This window comes from Vulpes vulpes, chromosome 7, assembly GCF_048418805.1.
Source record: "Vulpes vulpes isolate BD-2025 chromosome 7, VulVul3, whole genome shotgun sequence".
NCBI lineage: Eukaryota > Metazoa > Chordata > Mammalia > Carnivora > Canidae > Vulpes > Vulpes vulpes.
In genome coordinates, this window is record NC_132786.1 from 26,829,755 (window position 1) to 26,848,614 (window position 18,860).

The 18,860-nt window shown below is 40.6% G+C and overlaps 1 protein-coding gene across 37 annotated transcripts in view; it reads right to left on the reverse strand.

Moving 5' to 3' along the window:
- The window catches only part of CSGALNACT1 (chondroitin sulfate N-acetylgalactosaminyltransferase 1), a 323,911-nt gene that overhangs the window by 169,624 nt on the left and 135,427 nt on the right, over positions 1 to 18,860 (reverse strand). For 24 of the 37 annotated variants that reach the window (XM_072763348.1, XM_072763339.1, XM_072763323.1 and 21 more), the window contains one exon: positions 2,483 to 2,577. The exons of 2 other annotated variants lie outside the window; for them this stretch is intronic. The gene's annotated coding sequence lies outside the window, so the exon portion shown is untranslated. Of the gene's footprint in view, positions 1 to 2,482; positions 2,578 to 2,790; positions 3,028 to 3,107; positions 3,233 to 3,450; positions 4,015 to 18,201; positions 18,319 to 18,860 lie in introns of those variants that run through there. 11 more of the 37 variants (XM_072763341.1, XM_025993710.2, XM_072763337.1 and 8 more) reach the window with 9 other exon arrangements.

An 18,860-nucleotide genomic window follows, 5' to 3' on the forward strand; every position in this document is an offset into this window, starting at 1 on the left:
AGTTGAAGATATACCCCAAAATTCATAAACTACAAGCTGCTCTACTTCTCTGGTTTTTTCAAATATGAACAGTGTGCCAACTACCATATCATAGCTTTCTATTCGTATTTACCTATAATGCCCACTTCAGTCCTAAAACGATGGAATCAGCTACCATTTTATGTTACCTGAGAGTCACATTTCAAGAGCTCCCAGGACTGTGAAAGGCCAACAAGATGATAAGTCTTCAAGGAGAGTTTCTATTCCCCAGGCACTCCCCCAAGGAACTACCTGGACAGACAAAATGAGGACAGAAAAGCCTGTGCCCTGCTCAGAGAAGAGTCCAAGGGACCCTGTTAGAGCAGTGACAGTACAGTGACATGTGCTGGGGCAGGGGCTGGGGAGTAAGAAGATGCATGTTCAGGTCAGGGACACCCTTTCTTCACTTTTCCATGTACCGACTGGCCCTCCCACTCCTGTCTTCAGAGCCTCACGGGGCTGTTTCTGAGCGCTGGCAATGCCTGTATGGGGATATTTATCCTATGAACTGCTGCTGGAGGGTAAGAAAAATCCTCTGGGAGAGTGTAAGGAAGAAAGCATGGCAAGTGGATAGAAGAGTGTATAGACCAGAACGGCTTCCAGCAGCAAAAGCCTGAGAGGGAACGGAGGTGCAACAGGCTCTGTGAAGCGTGTGTCTGTGACACAGGACATCCAAGTGCAAACCTTTTATGGCCTGATGCTATGAAATATTTGAATCAAACAGTGAGCTGCTTGGACTCCACAGTCACCCGGTATCGGTGTGGTATGTCTGCCCACCAGAGGGAGAGCATAGCCCAGTCACTCTTTTCCCAAATCATATGTTTGTTTCTTGCAAGTCTGAGGAAGGTCTACTGCTGAAGGATGTTCAAGTTCCTGAGCCTACAGAGGGAAGTTTCTGGAAGGCTGGCTTTCCCAAGCTAGGACTGCCCAGGTGCAGCTCCCCAGCGACTGCCCACATCTCTGCCCAAGGAGCCACGGCACTGCGAACACCACTACAACCCAGCTCAGGCTACCTCGCTGCCCTTTTGGTCACCCGCGCATTCCCCGTCTTGCTACTGAGACTAGAGCACAAATGTCCTATAACTTTGCATTTGCCCAAGACCTGAATCAGCTTTCCACTGTTTCTCTATTTTGTAAAGTATACTTTGGCTCTTTTCTACCATTTTCTCTAGGTTTTCATCCTTGGGGTCTACATGGCACTCTACTGACGCTGTTCTCTTCTACATCATCCAAGTCACCCTCAAAAACATGAAACATCACAAGACCAAAGATCAGAATAATTTCATATATCCCTCAAGTTGGCCCTGAATCACTGAGGTCTTGTAGCCACTTGACTTTCTACTCAGAAAAGAATTTGTAAAGAATTATTCTTTTATTTATTTTTGTATTATTAACTTTCAGCCAACGTTATTTTCAGTTTTCTATTTAGAGTAACTCAGCAACAATCCCCTGTATACTCCATATGCTCTATTGTTTTAGTGCAAAGCAGTTCAGTAATATAAAATCAAATCAGATGCTTTGACTTCCATTCTTTCATTTTAATCAGTGTGACAAGAGTTAAACAAAACCTCCACAGAAATTTGTTAAATGAAGAGAAAAGGTGAGAGGCGCTTCTTGAAGATACACATATGCTGAGCACAGATTACCTATTTATACTTTCATGTCTATTGAGCCATTTCTAAGGAAAACTTTTTAAAAAGATCACTCTGCTGAATACAGAAACCACTTACACAACTTCAGATTTCATACTGTTACATTTCAACATTAATGATGTCCCTAAGGTTCTTGCTTTTTTAAAAGTTTAGTCTTCCCAAGTGTAATAAAATATCTTATTACAGAGAAACTCAAAATTACTGGTTATCAGAGCAGAACTGAAACAACGTTCCAGAGCTTTATATCTGTCACCAGACTAAGACTAATAGTATCCCACTGGGGTACTATTATTCTTCAAGATTCTAGAAAGTATACTCCTAAGGTGTTACAAGTGGGAAAGGAGGATCATTCTTCCATTTCCTAAACCGTTTTACTTAAATAAATACTTTGTAGCATGGTCAAAATTATGGTGGCCATTTGATGATGAGCGAAGTATCTGAGAAAGCTTACTATTCTGTCACAACTTCCAAAAGAATAACAGATGTTCCTATTCCAGTGAATATTTTTTAAGAAGAATTATGCAGTTCTAACTGCATTATTGGCTTAAGTCATGTCCACTGTGAGAAGAGATAAAACCTAAAGAAGTTGGTAACATTAAAAGTAGATCACAGGCTTTCCAAAGTGAATAAGAGACTTGAGGCAGCCAAATCATTAAATCACTTTGAGAAAGTAATAACAACTTGCTATTACTCAAACTACTGAAAGTAAAATGAAATATAACACATCTCAAACATAGCCACTAAACTGAATACAGGTCAGACCATAGCAAAGTTCATTTCCTAAGGAATTTATGAGGAACAGACTCACTTACCTGTAAGTATAAGAAAAGAAGGTTAGGATGTAACTACATCATTCCTCCTCTGGGTAAAAAACAGCTTGGCTTCTTTCCTTGAAAGGGAAATGAACCTAAAACGTAAAAAAATAAAATAAAATACAATAAAATAAAAATTAAATTAAATTAAATTAAAATAAAATAAAATAAAATAAAGTGGTAGGCCCTGTGAATTTCCACGTCTCATCTCTAGGTGACATTACAAAATGGTAGACATTTAGATCGTTTAAGATATAAGGGACAACTCATCCCCACGATGCTGGCTGCCATCCCCGCTCCCTAGTTACCGGGTAAAGGACCTAACGTGTTCGCAGGCGCACGTGCACGCAGGGCTCGGGATCCCGGGTGAGCGCCGCAGACGCGCGGGAGCGCACGGCCTCGGAGGGGTCCCCGGACCGCGCCGCGGGCGCTGGCGGAGCCAACCTCGCGGGCCCCACACTGCGCGCCCCCGGGCTCCGACCTCGGCTCCGCGCGCTCCCGCACCACCGAGGTCGCTCGGGCTCGCAGGGGCGCGGGGCGACGGCCGCCCTCCCCTCGCAGGGACCGCGTGCTGCGCCGGCACTTTCTCTTTTTTTTTTTTTTTTTTTGTAATGTTTCTGTGTACCGAAATGTTAGAAAAGAGCAAATCCTCCTGGAAGTTTTGCCCGAGAGACAGAAGGGGTCCCGGCCGCCGGGAAAGCCCTGCTCCCCGGGCGCGCGTCCCCGGCCCGGCCCCTCGGGGGCCCGCGCGCTCGGCCAGCGCCGCGGGGGGGGGGGGGCACCGCGGGGAGGGGAGGAGAGAGGGAAGGGGAAGGAAGGTGGAGGGGAGGAGGAGGGAGCAGGCGGAAGGGGGGCGCGCTCGGCTAGACGGGGGGGGGGGGCGGGGAGGGGAAGGAGGGGAGGGGATGGGCGAGTGGGGGCGCGCGTCAGCCCCGCGGGTCCCTGCCCCCCTGCGCCCCCGCGCTCACCGCGGTCCCAGCCCAGTGCTGCGGGAGCCTGGGCGCAGAGACCGCCCCACGTCAGCCCCGCCTGTAGGGGGTTCCACTGGAGGCCACCGATGTGTCAAGGGCACGAAAGCTGGTACCAAAGAGGTACAGGCACAGAGGCTGGGAGCAAAGGAGGCCAAAGACTCTGGAAAGGGCCCACGCCCGCCTGTCAAGCAAGTGTCCTGGTGCTCCAGCTCCAGCTCCAGCTCCAGCTCGGAGCAGCCGGCTTTGCCAGGACCTTCCTGATCCCATCCCAGGTGTCTCTATCCTCGAAGCCACAGCAAGAAGGGGAACACACCACTGTTCCCCGTTTCACACGCAGGGATGAAAAAGGTCCAGAATGGTGCTCCCGGCCGAGGACGAGCTGAGAAGCCCCCGGGACCTGCCGCGCCCTCGGGACCGGTCACAGCCCTGCCGCTTCCCTCACCGAAGTTCCAAGGTCTCCTCCGAGGCCCCGCCAGGAACTCAGCCCCAGGGCCCGCGGGCCCCCAGCTCCCGCGCACGGGGCCGCACCCCCTCCAGCTTCCGGCGTGTGGGGGTCGCGCGGCGGGCGAGCCGGGGCGGATCCCTGGGGGGGGGGGGGGGGCGCTCCGCGGACGCCCGGGCACCCGGGGCTGCAGCTCGGCCCCTTCTGGCTCCGCTCTCGAGACCAACACTTCGGTCCCTGCCCGCCTCATTAAGCCGTGTCCGAATGGAATCGCTGCCGGCAGAAAGGCAGCAGTGCCAAAGTGGAATATCATTCGGACCTGAATCCGACTTGTTTTCCATCTCTGACAACAAATAATGTTATTCCGGAGCCTGCAGGCCAAGAGTTGAAGTGAGTTTATAATTTGGCTTCCAATCTCATATTCTCATTCTAAACCACTTACATTTTCTCTTCTGTCTTTTAGCATGCAGGGGCAGCTTTGCAAGCTAAATCACTGACATGGTCTTTATTGATACCCTTCATGAATATTCTTTGTCATCCAAATAAAAAGGGGGGGAAATCCACGTCGTCCAAAACCATACTTGTTTTAATAATGCAACTAAATAGACTGTCAGCTCATACCTCCATATGATCATTAATAATCTAATTTGTACTTCTCTCTCCAGCAACTTGAAGAGAAACATTCACAGTTTTTTTTTTCATCCACACACAGTAGTCCACATTCATCCAGCTTCTAAGTGCCTGCCCCAGCGATGCCAAACTGCAGGGTAAGAGCCACAGGATGGCCCGGCGCCTCCCTCTTTTCCTAGTGAAAGAACTCATTAAAACTCTGATCCTTGGCTCTGGGAAGTATGCTGTCTCCTTAGTAGTACCAAACATCATGTTCCCCCAGAAAGCAGTCGTCTCAGGCTAGTGCTGGAAAAGGAGAGACAGGAAGGCAGAACCACTGTCAAGTCTCCCTTTGTGATCCGGGTGGAAGGAGAATTAGCATCATGGAAAATGACTGAAGGTAAACTGAAGCTACCTAGGGAGAAGTGAATGTGTTCACCTGGACAACATCAACTAGAGGCAAGACACATCAACTAGAATGTGCCATATGCTCTGCCGGCTACATGCAATCCCCACAGCAATGCTATGGATGTGTGTGTGTTAACATTCCCATTTTACATCTGGGGACAATGAGGCTCACAAGTGTTAAAAAACCTACTAGTACATGCTAAAGCCAGGATTTTTCTGACTTTAAAACCAAGGCTCTAGAGAGAAAAAGGAAAGCAAGTCTTTACTTTTTCTATTAGGCAACACTGCCTTACCTGCAAGTACTAGCCCTAAGAGAGGATGGGACTTATAGGGGCTTATACTGCATTAAACTGGTGGCCAACAGATATGCCAAAGATTGCCATAGATGCCTCGAGAACACAGCCCCTCCTGCTCTCTTGAATCCCTCATCCTTTAAAAGCAATCACAACAGGCAAAAAGCACATTCTTTGACAAGCCTTCCCATCAAAGAAGCAAACAATAAGAATGTGCTCAAAATAAATGCTAAATCCAGGAAAGCGACTACAAGTACATAGATATAGTGCAGTGCTGTATTCAGTTCACAAAACAGTTCTTAACAACATCCCTCAGTCTAAAGATTTGTATCCAGATCTGAGGTCCCCTCTCCTGTCACCTGATGCCAAGTGTGTTCTCAATAGTTTGGCATAAAGAGTGAGGACTGTGGAGACACATATGTGACTTCACAAATTTTAGTTATGGTGAAAAGTAGGCAAGAGAAGGCAAATGTGCAGAGAGTGGCTGGCAGAATGTCCACGGAAAAATCACATGCTTGGATTTGGAAGTTGCCCAGCAGGATTCTAAAGGTTAGGAAGTCTGCCCCATGCCACCCCCACAGTCAGAGTTTGACATACACTAATTAATGGCACTTTGTAAATAAGTCAGCTTTTAATCATATTCAGAGAAGACTACCAAAAATCAAATATTGAAAACAGCAATCAAAAATATTGAAAACGAGTACACTGAGATCAATAATATTTTAACAATCTAGCAATCCATTCTATTCAATGTACAATTCCTAAGTGAAAGTTCCCAGCATTTTAATTTCTAAAGAGCTTCAAAAGCACAATTGATTAATGGTGCAATAATACCCACCCAATGGTGCAATAATACCCACACACTTAAGGCGTGTGCCTTAAGCTCACCTTCACAAATGTCAATCTTTAAATCTTTAGTCCATCTAAGACACATATGTATCAGACACATTGATCCTGGAAATGTGAGAAATAAGAAAGGAAGGCTAACAAAGCCTTTCATCATCAATGTGCCTAAAACAACAAAAGAAAAGCACTAAGACAGGCAGAGACTAGATATGCATCTGCCAACTCAAGCTACCTGTGAGGTTTTTCTTTCTGTATATGTGGATGACAGTATACACATTTTAAAATCTGGATGGTAATGTCTTTTATTTGTATAAATCAGTGGAGTCCTCTGTTATGGTACTAGAACACAGAGCAGGAATAGAGTGCAGACAACTTCTAAAATTATCTTTCTCAAAAATATGTTTCAGAGGGGCATCTGGGTGGCTCAGTCAGTTGAGCTTCCAGCTCTTGGTTTCAGCTCAAGTCATGATCTCAGGGTTGTGGGATCGAGTCCCATCTTGGGTTGAACGTAGAGTCTGCTTATCCCTCTCCCTCACCCTTTACTTCTCCCCTCTCCATCCCACCTCACATGTCCTCTCCTTGTCTCTAAAGTAAACAAAATCTTCTTTAAAAAAAAGAATATATTTCAGAAAAGAAAGTGCCCTTGGATGCTACACATTATAAATCACATGTAACTATATTCTTGACCGCATTCCTTCCGAATTAAATAATTCTGCTGAAAATAGTAATGTTTTAGAGCACAACTGACTTTAAAAGTCACGAGTTTCCCCAAAAATGTTTCTCTTCTGTTATCCTGTGAAATGAAAAACAGGATCACTGTGTCCTGGTCTAGCTTGTACAAAAGCAGACTAAATGAGAAGTTATCTCTTTATCTCTTTCTTATTCTTAATCCTTCCAGTGAAGTAAGTCACTCTTATTTTCTTCAATTTTTCATTCTGATAAGTGGGGATAATCTTAGATACAATTAGCAGAACAATCAAGACTATGAACAAAATTATATTGCTAAATTATTTGAAGTCTCTTTTAAAATGTATGGTTTCAATGGCAATTGCCCTACTTGGTATTTACCCCAAAGATACAGATGTGTGAACTGAAGGGGAACCTGTACCCCAATGTTCATAGCAGCAATGTCCACAATAGCCAAACTGTGGAAGGAGCCTTGATGTCCTTTGACAGATGAATGGATAAAGAAGATGTGTTCTATATATACAATGGAATATTAGCCATCAGAAAGGATGAAATCTTACCATTTAGATCAACATGGATGGAACTGGAGAGTATCATGCTGAGCAAAATAAGTCAATCAGGGAAAAACAATTATATTATTTCACTCATATATGGAATATAAGAAACGGTGTAGAGGATCATAGAAGGGAAGGAAAAGGGAATGGGAAGAAATCAGAGAGGGAGACAAACCAAAAGACTCTAACTCTAGGAAACAAACTGAGGGGTCGTTGAGGGGATGGGGTCACTGGGTGATGGGCATTCAGGAGGGCACATGATATAATGAGCACTGGGTGTTATATGCAACTGATGAATTACTGACTCTACCTCTGAAACTAATGATATACTCTATGTTGGCTAATTGAATTTAAATTTAAAAAATAAACAAAATAAAATGTATAGGTCCCTTAACATCTTAAAGGGTATAAAATAATATTTTCTTTTTAAAGATTTACCAAGTGCCTCCCAAGCTAGGCAGCAGGGTCCCTGTGGGGTTCCCCATTTGAGCCATCCTCATATTATCAACACTTGACCCTAACAAGGTCAAGAATGAAATGACTCTCATGCTACACAGAAATCCAAATAATGTACTGTTAGAGCAGAAAAGAGGACAGACTAATCTGAACTGGAAAGGACAGAGTTATATTAAGTCTCTTGGAAAGAAACTACATTTGCCATTAGTTGTGAGACCAATAACATCATCTTTGCCCTAACTCAGTGAAGATACAGACAGTTGATGTATGTCCACAAAAGAGAGCTACTTTCCAGCACACGGTCTGTAGTGCAGGAGTCACACTCACATGCAACTATTCACTTTATTCGACATCTTCTCCTAATACATTCTTCCGGGCCAGCTCCACCCCGTTAGGTCCTGCAGCTGCTCAGGGTGTGCTAAATGCGATCACAGAGGCTAATGAGGCATGAACAGGGTCTCAGGGAGATCTGGTGTGCTCCATGCAGAACAACAGATTTGGATTTTCACCAGTTAGGCACTAACTGGTTGTATCCCTCCCAAAATTCTCATGTTGACATTTTAATCCCAGTGTGATGGTATCTGGAGGCAGGGCCTTTGGGAGGTCATGAGGGCACAGCCAGCCATCACAAGTGGGAGTAGCACCCCGAGAAGAAGAGGCCAGACCACCAGCTAGCTCTTCTCTCGCCCTGTGAGGACACAGCGAGAAGTCAGCTGTCTGCAACCCAGAGGAGATTACTGACCAGAACGCACCTAGGCTGATGCCGTGATCTGGGACTTCTAGCTTCCAGAGCTGTGAGAAAGATAAGAGGCCTAGTTTACCGTATTTCGTTATAGAGGCCCAAGTGGACCAAGACATCATCTTAAACACATTACTGTGAGACTGTGATAAGCCCGTAACTTCTTCGCCTGTGTTTCCAGGTCTATAAAATAATGGGTTGGGCCTGTGTCAGGGATTCTCATTGAAGGAGGATGACCTTTATCTGTTGCCTCCCACCCACACGAAGAATCCCTGCGTATAAGAAGATGTTACAGATGGCAACAAGCTGGGCAAATGATGAAGATGATACAGTGCTCAAGAAGTATAGCTCATCAAGGATGCCACGTCCCAGACAATAGACCCCTATGTCAAGCAGCTCAGAGGGAACAAATCATACAGTCTAACACCTTACATGCCCCCACACCAGTCCCAATACAACAGCAACACAAAGTTTGTGGTTCAGAAATCACAGGTCTGGTCCCAGTCCTGCTATTAAGTTATTATGACCTTGGGCTGGTCACCAGCAAAATGAAAGTTAGGACCAGATAATCAAGTTACCTTCGAGTATGGAAACAACACCTTCTTTTCATTGTTCCATATAAACCTCTATCTGCCACTAGAATGACTACAGCATCTTGAAGGTCAGTATATACATCTCCACTACAGGCTCGGTTTTTAAATTACTGCATTCCCAGGCTTCTCAGGCCAAGAGAGCACTCAGGACACCTGCCTAGAACATACGTCTAAGATGCAGGATGGGTGAAGTTTGTTTTCTCTGGCATTATGATTCCCTCTGGCTAACTTCTACCCTCCACACTGTCAAGTCTCCAAACTTCTGGCACTGAGGCTTGATCTACAGTATTCACAGGACTCATGACACTGTGATAGATGAAGAAATTAAATCTTTCACCAAATTTGAATGGGCATTTTGAATGGTAATTTTTATCTTCTTCCTTCCTAGATGCAAGTTCTATTAATAGTTGAGAGATACTATGGTGTTAGTAAAAAGTCATTATAAAAATGGACTTGCTAAAAAAAAAAAATAGACTTGCCTCCTAAATGATCTGTCATTATTTTGCAAATGTATTACTTCTGCTATATCAATGTATCAATTTTTTAGCTTATTTCATGTTATGCTCCAGCTGCAAGGGAATTGAGAACATACATAGTGTCCACATTTAAAAAAAAAAAAAGGCTGTAACAGTAACAGAATACATATTTCACTGTAAAAAATAAAAACTGTATATTTATATAATTTAATTTATTAAATCAATTTATTGGGTTAGGCCAATGAAAGTATGCTTTTTTTTAATATTGAGAGCCAAAGAGACAGGGGAAAATTTTAATCTCAACCTTCAAATAAATAAATAATAATATTGTTTATGGATACTGTTTTTTAATATATGCATACAGAATGCAATTGAGTGTTACTCTCAGGGAACCTAAATTGCTGTATACTATTTACTATGTATACTGGGCAGCAATGAAACAGAAAATAAGAAAAGGAAACATAGATACTCAATAAATATTTTTATTTTTTTATTTATTTTTATTTATTTTTATTTTTTATTTTTTTAATAAATTAATTTTTATTGGTGTTCAATTTACCAACATACAGAAAAACACCCAGTGCTCATCCCGTCAAGTGTTCCCCCTCAGTGCCCGTCACCCATTCTCCCCCACCCCCCGCCCTCCTCCCCTTCCACCACCCCTAGTTCATTTCCCAGAGTTAGGAGTCTTTATGTTCTGTCTCCCTTCCTGATATTTCCCACACATTTCTTCTCTTTTTAAATCATCAAAATCTGTTTTCATCCCATATCATGGCCAGTTAAGCAAGATAGGGGTAAAGAGTGAACAAAGAAAAAAATTGAGGACTCACCAATAAAAACAAAGGAGCAACTGATACATGTATCAACATGGATGACAATTATGCTAAAAGACGCCAGACAAATAAAAAACATACCATATGATTCCATGTACATAAAATTCTAGCAGATCAGTGTTTGGCTGAGGAGGTGGGTGGCAGGTTGGCAGAGACCAGGAAGGACCAGGATGGTGGGAGCTGTGTACTGAGGAGCACACAGAAATTCTGCTGGTGATAAATATGTTCATTGCCTTGATTTTGGTGATGTGCATATCAAACTAATAAAATTGCATACTTTAAATATGTGGGTTTACTGCATATCAATTATACCTCAATAAAGCTATAAAAATTACCAAGAAAAAAATTTAAGATAAGGAGTAGTTAAATCTGGAGTAATCAAGATAGCTGTTGGATGAAAAGCTACAGAAAACATAAGCTACACTAGATTCATAAAAGATTACCAGAGAAAGATTTCAGATTGTTGAAAGTTCAGAAGCTTTACAATCCCAGAAAAGTCTTTCTGAACACCTAGGGACCATGCCTAGATAATACTCATTGCTCCCTCAAAAAATAAAAAAGTTCTTATTTCCTTAAGACTTCTGACAGAAATAGTTCTAACTACCCCCAGAACAACAATAATAGCTAGCATTTATTGAGCACTTACTATAAAGCAGGCCCCCATCCAATGGGTATGCCATTTAATCTTCACCTAAGGGACCTAAAAGATTGGTACTATTATGATCTTCCATTTTACAAATGATACCGAAATTCAGAGAGGTTAAATACTTTGCTTCATGGCAGTCACCATCCCAGTGGTGGAGCTGGGATATGAACTCTGATTCCAGAATCAAGCTCTTGTCATTAAACTTCTCTCCCTGCTAGACAAACAGGATCCTGGAACAATGCTACAGATCATGATTTGCTGACTCACACCTCTGATGGCTTAAAGGAAATCTTTGTGAATTAAAGGGCTACATTTCTAAGTCTGGAGGCTAATCTTTTGCATGATAGATGCAGAAAATGTCAGTAATGAAGTGATGGTGGAAGGTAAGGGCAATTTCAGCAAGGTAGAGCAGGAAAAATAATGGCCAGAAACCAACAGACTTGGTTTTGACCATATCCTCACTAGTGACTGTAACCTTGAGCAAGCCATTTCTCCCCTTTGGGTCTGTTTTCTCTCTGGCAAAATTAAGAGTTTGGAGTAATCAATTTCTAAGACTCCTTCCAGCTCTGTAATTCTTGACAGTTCTCTTTTGGGGAATATTCCTTGCATTACGTAACTTGGGTCAAAAATTTTCCATGCCACCAAACACATTTCAGATACAAACTTTCCTCCATCCCCTAAAATATCCAGACCCCTCCCATGCCTAGAAAAATTCCTTCATTATTTCCCAAAGATATTCTTTTCCCAGGGAAAAGAGGAGAGTCTGTCAACCAGGAGAACCAGCCATGTTCTCCTGTGCACTCCAGCAGTCTCTCACTTCAAAACCACTAACATGCTGATTTAGGCCTTCCAGTATGAAAAGGTAGTACCCCACCACCCAGCACCTCATTCCATTTTCCCTGTGAAACTTCTGACATCTGATATGATCCAAAGTACTTAGTATGTTACAGATATACATGCCCGACTCCATTTATTCCCATTCCTATTGGTTCTCTAAAGCTATTCTCTTTTTGCACTAAAAACACATCATTTTCTCTTCTTAAATGATGGATTCTGTGACCCTTTGGGGAGACATAAAAAAATAAGAGCAACTAAATAAGGCAATTGTAAACCATTTCAGCATCTATAAAACTTTCTCCTTTATCACCAAAGAAAAAAGAAGAAAAAGCTGTAAAAAAATGCAGCTGATAGGGAACTTGATATCTTTAAGAACAACTTATCTCATGAATTTTCATCTCCATATTTTGGCATTTTAGCTGACTTGGAAATTATTTCTAGGAAAAGCATTTCTTGAGACTAATAACTCCTTTCACAATGCATTGGCAAGGCAACCTCTTCAATATTATGAGGAATACAACTTCTATTTTTTCTATAACTCTACCTATACCTATATACTGGCTGTACATTTTTACTCTGTATTTTACGCACTATTTTCAGAGACCTTGTTCTATTTCAGGACATATGTTTTTACTTTATTTTTACTGACTTACTAAGCAATCATTGTAATAAACCAAAAATTAAAATATAGATCTCCCTTTTTCCACATAGAACCAGAAATTTACAAAATTCACTTCTAACCTTTATCGTTGCACAGACATAGGTTTTATGTGGTTGTATTCACTGAATGCACACTATTTTCTAATTTTTTGCTTGAAATCTTCCTATATCTATTTAGTCCATGTATCTGCCATTTTAAATGGGACAATATTCCACTGCATTGCTAAAATGGTTTAATTAGCCATCTTTAAGCTAGTTATTTCCACACGTTTTTATAACCCAGTCAAGCACTTTAAAATAAATAAATTTTGTTTTACCTTCAGGAGTTATTTGCTCAGGCTATAATCTGAAAAGTGGGATTAACAATTTAAAGATCATCATTAAAAAAAATAAAAATAAAAAAAAATAAAGATCATCATTATAAACTGGGTGAGTTTTATTATAAATTGTCAAGTGGCTCTCCAAAAGAGGTATTTTCAAGTTTGCACATCGCTAGAAAAATATGAGCCTAGCTTTTTCTTCATAGTCTCTTTAACACTGGGCTTCCTGGGATTTATTAGTTTTAGGGTGATTTCAAAAGAATGATGTAAAATCTTTTAGTTCTTTGAACCGGTCATATACATTTGTTTAATACTCTTACTGCCTCTTTTTAAAAATATGTATTAATCGGGCAGCCCTGGTGGCGCAGCGATTTAGCGCCGCCTGCAGCCCAGGGCGTGGTCCTGGAGACCCTGGATCGAGTCCCATGTCGGGCTCTCTGTAGGATGCCTGCTTCTCCCTCTGACTGTGTCTCTGCCTCTCTCTCTCTCTGAATAAATGAATAAAATCTTTTTTTAAAAAATATGTATTAATCACCTGCTACATGCCGGGTGCTTTATGTGCCTTTTAACTCATTCAATACTAAGAAAACTGAGTCTCGAACGGTTCAATAATGTGCACAAGATTCCAAGACTAATATTTGAAGGTGTCAGGATTTAAACTCACTATTTTCTGTCAATTCTCTATTATGCCATCCTGCCTCATAATTACAACCTTTAAACACCTGGCCAGTTTTTCTTTTCTCTTCCATCCTTTCTTTTTTTCTTTTTTTGGTTTATTTTCCTATTTATTGAGGTATAAAATACATAAGTAAAGTGATTAAAGTGCTCTCATCCTAAAGGTATGTAGCCCAGTGAATTTTTTACATACTACACACAACATAACCAGCATACAGACCAACATACAGAATCTCATCAGCTTAGGAACTTTTCTTTTTCTTCTTAAATATACATTGTTTTTGAGTTTGCCATTCTATATAGGGCCTGGTACTGAAGATATGCAAATAGGTGCTTAATAAACTTTGTTTAATTATTTAAGAATGAAGGTACAAGTAACCTCAGAGATTATGTACTCCAACCTCTGAAACTTCCAGATATGGAAACTGAAGCCCAGAAGGAAAATGACTTACCCAAGATCTAACAATTCAGAGCTATTCCTGCCACACATGCTTCCCTCACCTGCCACTGACTGGTTGCTTTCAACTCCTTACATTAAAGACATACTGAGGGGTAACAAAGAAGACGGACAGGGTACATAACATAGAGAGAGTAAAGTTTTTTTTCTTGTTTATCTTTATTTTAAGTTAATCCTGAAGCAACCAAAGGGTCAAATTGGTGGAGAAATGTTCATGATTTTTTTTAAGATTTTATTTATTTATTCATAGAGACACAGAGAGAGAGAGAGGCAGAGACACAGGCAGAGGGAGAAGCAGGCTCCATGCAGGGAGCCTGACGTGGGACTCGATCCAGGGTCTCCAGGATCACACCCTAGGCTGCAGGCGGCACTAAACCGCTGCACCACCGGGGCTGCCCTCATGATTTTTTTTTAAACACGATTTTTTTTACATAAAAGTATCAACACTTTAAATCAAATAATTTGTCCCTCAGAACAGTCTACTTGAAAGGATAAACACTGATTCCAATAATACTCTCTTGCTCATGTTTTCTTTTGAATACCTTTTTTAGATGAGATTTCAGAACTAATTTGAGTCAAATAAATAAATAAATAAATTTTATGTTTAAAACTACAAAATTAGCAGCAAAGGAATAAAAACTAGATGTGTGTCTTTTAAGTCACCAGAAAGAAAACAAAAATAGAATCCATATAACATATTCTCTCTAGAATAACAAGAAGCATGTAAAGTAGAAATGGTTTTTTAGGAGTGCCTGAGTGGCTCAGTCAATTAAGTATCTGCCTTTGGCTCAGGTCATTATCCCAGGACTCCTGGGATCAAGTCCTGCATTGGGCTCCCTGCAGAGCCTGCTTCTCCCTCTCTGGCTCCCCCTGCTCATGTGCACATTCTCTCTCTCTCTCTCTCTGTCAAATAAATAAAATCTTAAAAAAAAAGAAATCTTTAACTGAAAAAAAATCAAACTTATCAAATATGACAATAAATGTAAATGGTTTAAACATCACCAACAAAAACAAAGATGCTCAACATCCAATTATATGCTGTTTATAAGACAAGTCTAAAACCAAATGACTCAGAAATATAAAATAAAAGGAAGTGCTAAGTGTAGCTAGAAAACACAACTGAAAGTTTGGATGGCAATATTTATATCAGAGCAGAATTTAAGAGAAAAGAACATTCAACAAGACAGAGAATATATGACATATTTCGACCACATTAATAAAAATTCCACTTTTCAGAAACAGTTTAATTCATCAAACTGACAAATATATTTTAATTTATAATATTTTTAATCATTGTGGGTACAAATAGACATCCATATACTACTATTATGAAGACATGTAATGGAGAGTACAATATGAATATATATGATAGAATAAAATACACCCACTAAAAATGTTTTAAAAATTTTAATGAATGACAATCATATAATATTAAGTAGAAGAGGCAAGATACATAAGGCAAGACATAAACAGCAGGATCTCAGTTTGTCTTAAATAAAACATACATGACATATTGTCAAAATTAGAAAAAATTTACCAAAATAATACTCTGGTTAAATTAAGGGAGATCTATAGTTACATTTTGGATTTTTTTAGAATTTTTTTTTTTTTTTGCTTTTTTTTCCCTATGGGAAAAAAAAAGAGGATCTGAAGTCCAAGATAAATGAAAAGACAGCATGGGGGGATTTTGCTTCCTTTAATGAATCAAGCATCCAAAATTTCAGAAGCAGACAAATTCCACCCTAGGGCTCTGACAAGGCAGACAGAAAAAAAATTGTTGTGTTGGATGAGAATTCTGAACCTCATCACCTTCAGGCTCTAAACCCCATAATTTCTGGTGTTTTCTTCCAAGGGCTGATTAATGTTTAAGTGGAATATAGACTCAGTTAATTTTTCTTCTTATTCTGTGCTCTCCAAACGAGCATATATTACTTTCCTAAGTAGAGCAAGTAAAGTAATAAACAAAACAATAATACAGTTCAATCACTTACTTGTTCACAAATCTGTCCTACAAAGACAGATTTGCCAACTAGAAAAAAGATTGTGCAAGTGCTCAAAGATAATTCTGAACAAGAAGTTCCAAAAATATTTTAAGCAAACACAGTCTTATGCGAATAGCTTCTCAAAATATCTTCATTGAATTACTTTGCATTCATTTTGACATATATATTTTGACATGTTAGGATATCTTAAAATAAAATTGTACTGATTTATGTTAACATGTCATTTATTTAACAACTTGAAGGAAGAACAGGTAAGCATTTAAAATAGGAATTCAATAAAAGTCATTATATTCCTATATGCTTACAATGAGATTAGTACTCATTATTATGATTAAGAAATAATCAGATTCCAGACCTTTTGGGAAATTCTAAATACCAAAAAAATTATAATGCAAATGGCTGTCAAGTGTGACTGTGGAAATTGGTATTCATGAACCTAAAACCTTAGGAATCATGGCATCCAACCTCCATTCCCCTAAAAATCACAGTCCAGAGAGGTAAAATGACTCCCTCAAGTTCTTAGCTAGCACTTTTTCTTATAACAGCAGCATCTGTAATCTCTTCTTCTTTTTTTTAAGATTTTATTTATTTATTTATTCATGAGAGACACACAGAGAGGCAGAGACACAGGCAGGGAGAGAAGCAGGCTCTTCACTAGGAGCCTGATGAGGGACTTGATCCCAGGACCCCAGAATCACTGCCTGAGCTGAAGGCAGATGCTCAACCCCTGAGCCACCCAGGTGCCCCATTCTTTGAAATTTAAATCTGAGGATAGAACATTCTGTTATTGAGACATGAAAACATAAGCTATTCAAAAATGTTTTTTGAAAGGAGAGAATTAAAATTTTGAATAGTCTCCCCCTTTTCCATCACTCCACATGAAAATGATCACCACATCCCAACAGCATGTCTTTTAAACCTGTCCTTTGTTGGGCACCAGCCCTCCTCAATGTGGGCCCCCAGTCCTTCCCAGTTGAGTAACTGCTGGAGCCTCTAATTGGTTGCCACACCTTGGGTCCTCACCTCTGTAGCCCAGCCTCCTCATGGCCCTACAAAGAGTATTTTAAAACACAAGTAGGACAAACAGTGTATGTTCTCATTCATTTGGGGAATATAAATAATAGTGAAAGGGAATATAAAGGAAGGGAGAAGAAATGTGTGGGAAATATCAGGAAGGGAGACAGAACATAAAGACTCCTAACTCTGGGAAACGAACTAGGGGTGGTGGAAGGGGAGGAGGGCGGGGGGTGGGGGGGAATGGGTGACGGGCACTGAGGGGGACACTTGACGGGATGAGCACTGGGTGTTTTTCTGTATGTTGGTAAACTGAACACCAATAAAAATTAATTTATTAAATAAAAAAAAAGCAAAAAATAAATAAATAAATAAAATAAAACACAAGTATGACTATTTCAATTTCTTGCTTAAATTCCTTTAGTGACTCCATTGCCTTTAAGACATGATTCCTAGGGGATCCCTGGGTGGCTCAGCAGTTTAGCACCTGCCTTTGGCCCAGGGCGCGATCCTGAAGTCCCAGGATGGAGTTTCACGTCGGGCTCCAGCATGGAGCCTGCTTCTCCCTCCTCCTGTGTCTCTGCCTCTCTCTCTCTCTCTCTCTTTCTCTAGGTCTATCATCAGTCAATCAATCAATCTTAAAAAAAATAATAAGACATGATTCCTTCACTTAGTGGAGGTTTCCAGCCTTCTCTATCACCTCACCTGCTTCCACTTTCCCATGAATATCTGAAATTTCAGCCACGTTCAACTTCTTGCAGGTTCCAAACTCTGGCATACTTTTCCACATCTGGTTTTTCTTTGGGTCCCCCTGCCTAGACTGGGAGGACCATTTTCCTGTCTCCCATTTCTTTCATAATCTGCACTCCCACCTGCCTTTCATGACTCAGATATAAGTATGATGTGTCTCTCATGAATAAATAAATAAAATCTTTTTTAAAAATAATAAATAAAATAAATTTCAAGGAATAGTCATGAATTCTGAAAAGAAAATGGGAAACAGAGGCCAGTGATGTTACTTATGAGAGACAAAGGAGAAAGAGGACAGACATTGTTGACAAGTCACAGAATAATATAATGATTATAGCACCAGAAGAACTGGGTTCAAATCCTGGTCTGGCCACTTGAAATGTTGGACAAGTTGTCCTTTTTAAATTTCAGTTTTCATATTTATAAAGTGAGGAAAATGATGAAACTTACCTGAGGAGGTTTATCAGGAGGGTGATATAAGGAGAAAGTACAAAATGCAGTAACTCATCCATAGTGAGCAATCTTAAATGATCACTATAATTATATAGTATAGACGGTTTCCCAGAACTGGAAAATAAAAAATTTTTATTCAAAATATTATCTTTTATTGTTAAGATATCTGAGTTCTGGGTACTGGGCAAGAAAAGGGGCATCAACACCCCGTTCGTAGCACCTGACTGGAAGCTTTGGTCAGATGCTCAGTTGCAAGCAGGGCCATCAGAAAGAGCAAAGGTGTTCACGTGGAGCTTGTGAGTTGCAAAATCTGTCAGACAAACTCTGGGAAGTAAAAGCTTAAGAGGTGATGACATAGTAGCAGAAAAATATTTTAGGTAAAATGGGAGGAATTATCCACTTTGTATTCTAAATACAGAGCAGAGAAACTCAAAGCTTAAAAAAAAACTGTAAAAAAATTGTGAAGACCTTGAGACCTCGGGAGTTTTCACAGAGGTGATAAGAAGACAACTAGTTCAAGTTCTAGGAAAACTCCAGGAGAGTAAAGAAATGTAGAAAGAAGCAACTGCCACATTTAGGTCAGTAATGACTGTTGACTTTTCACCTTAGGAGTCTTCAGAAGGTCAGTAGATTCAATAACATGCTTTTAAGTGCAG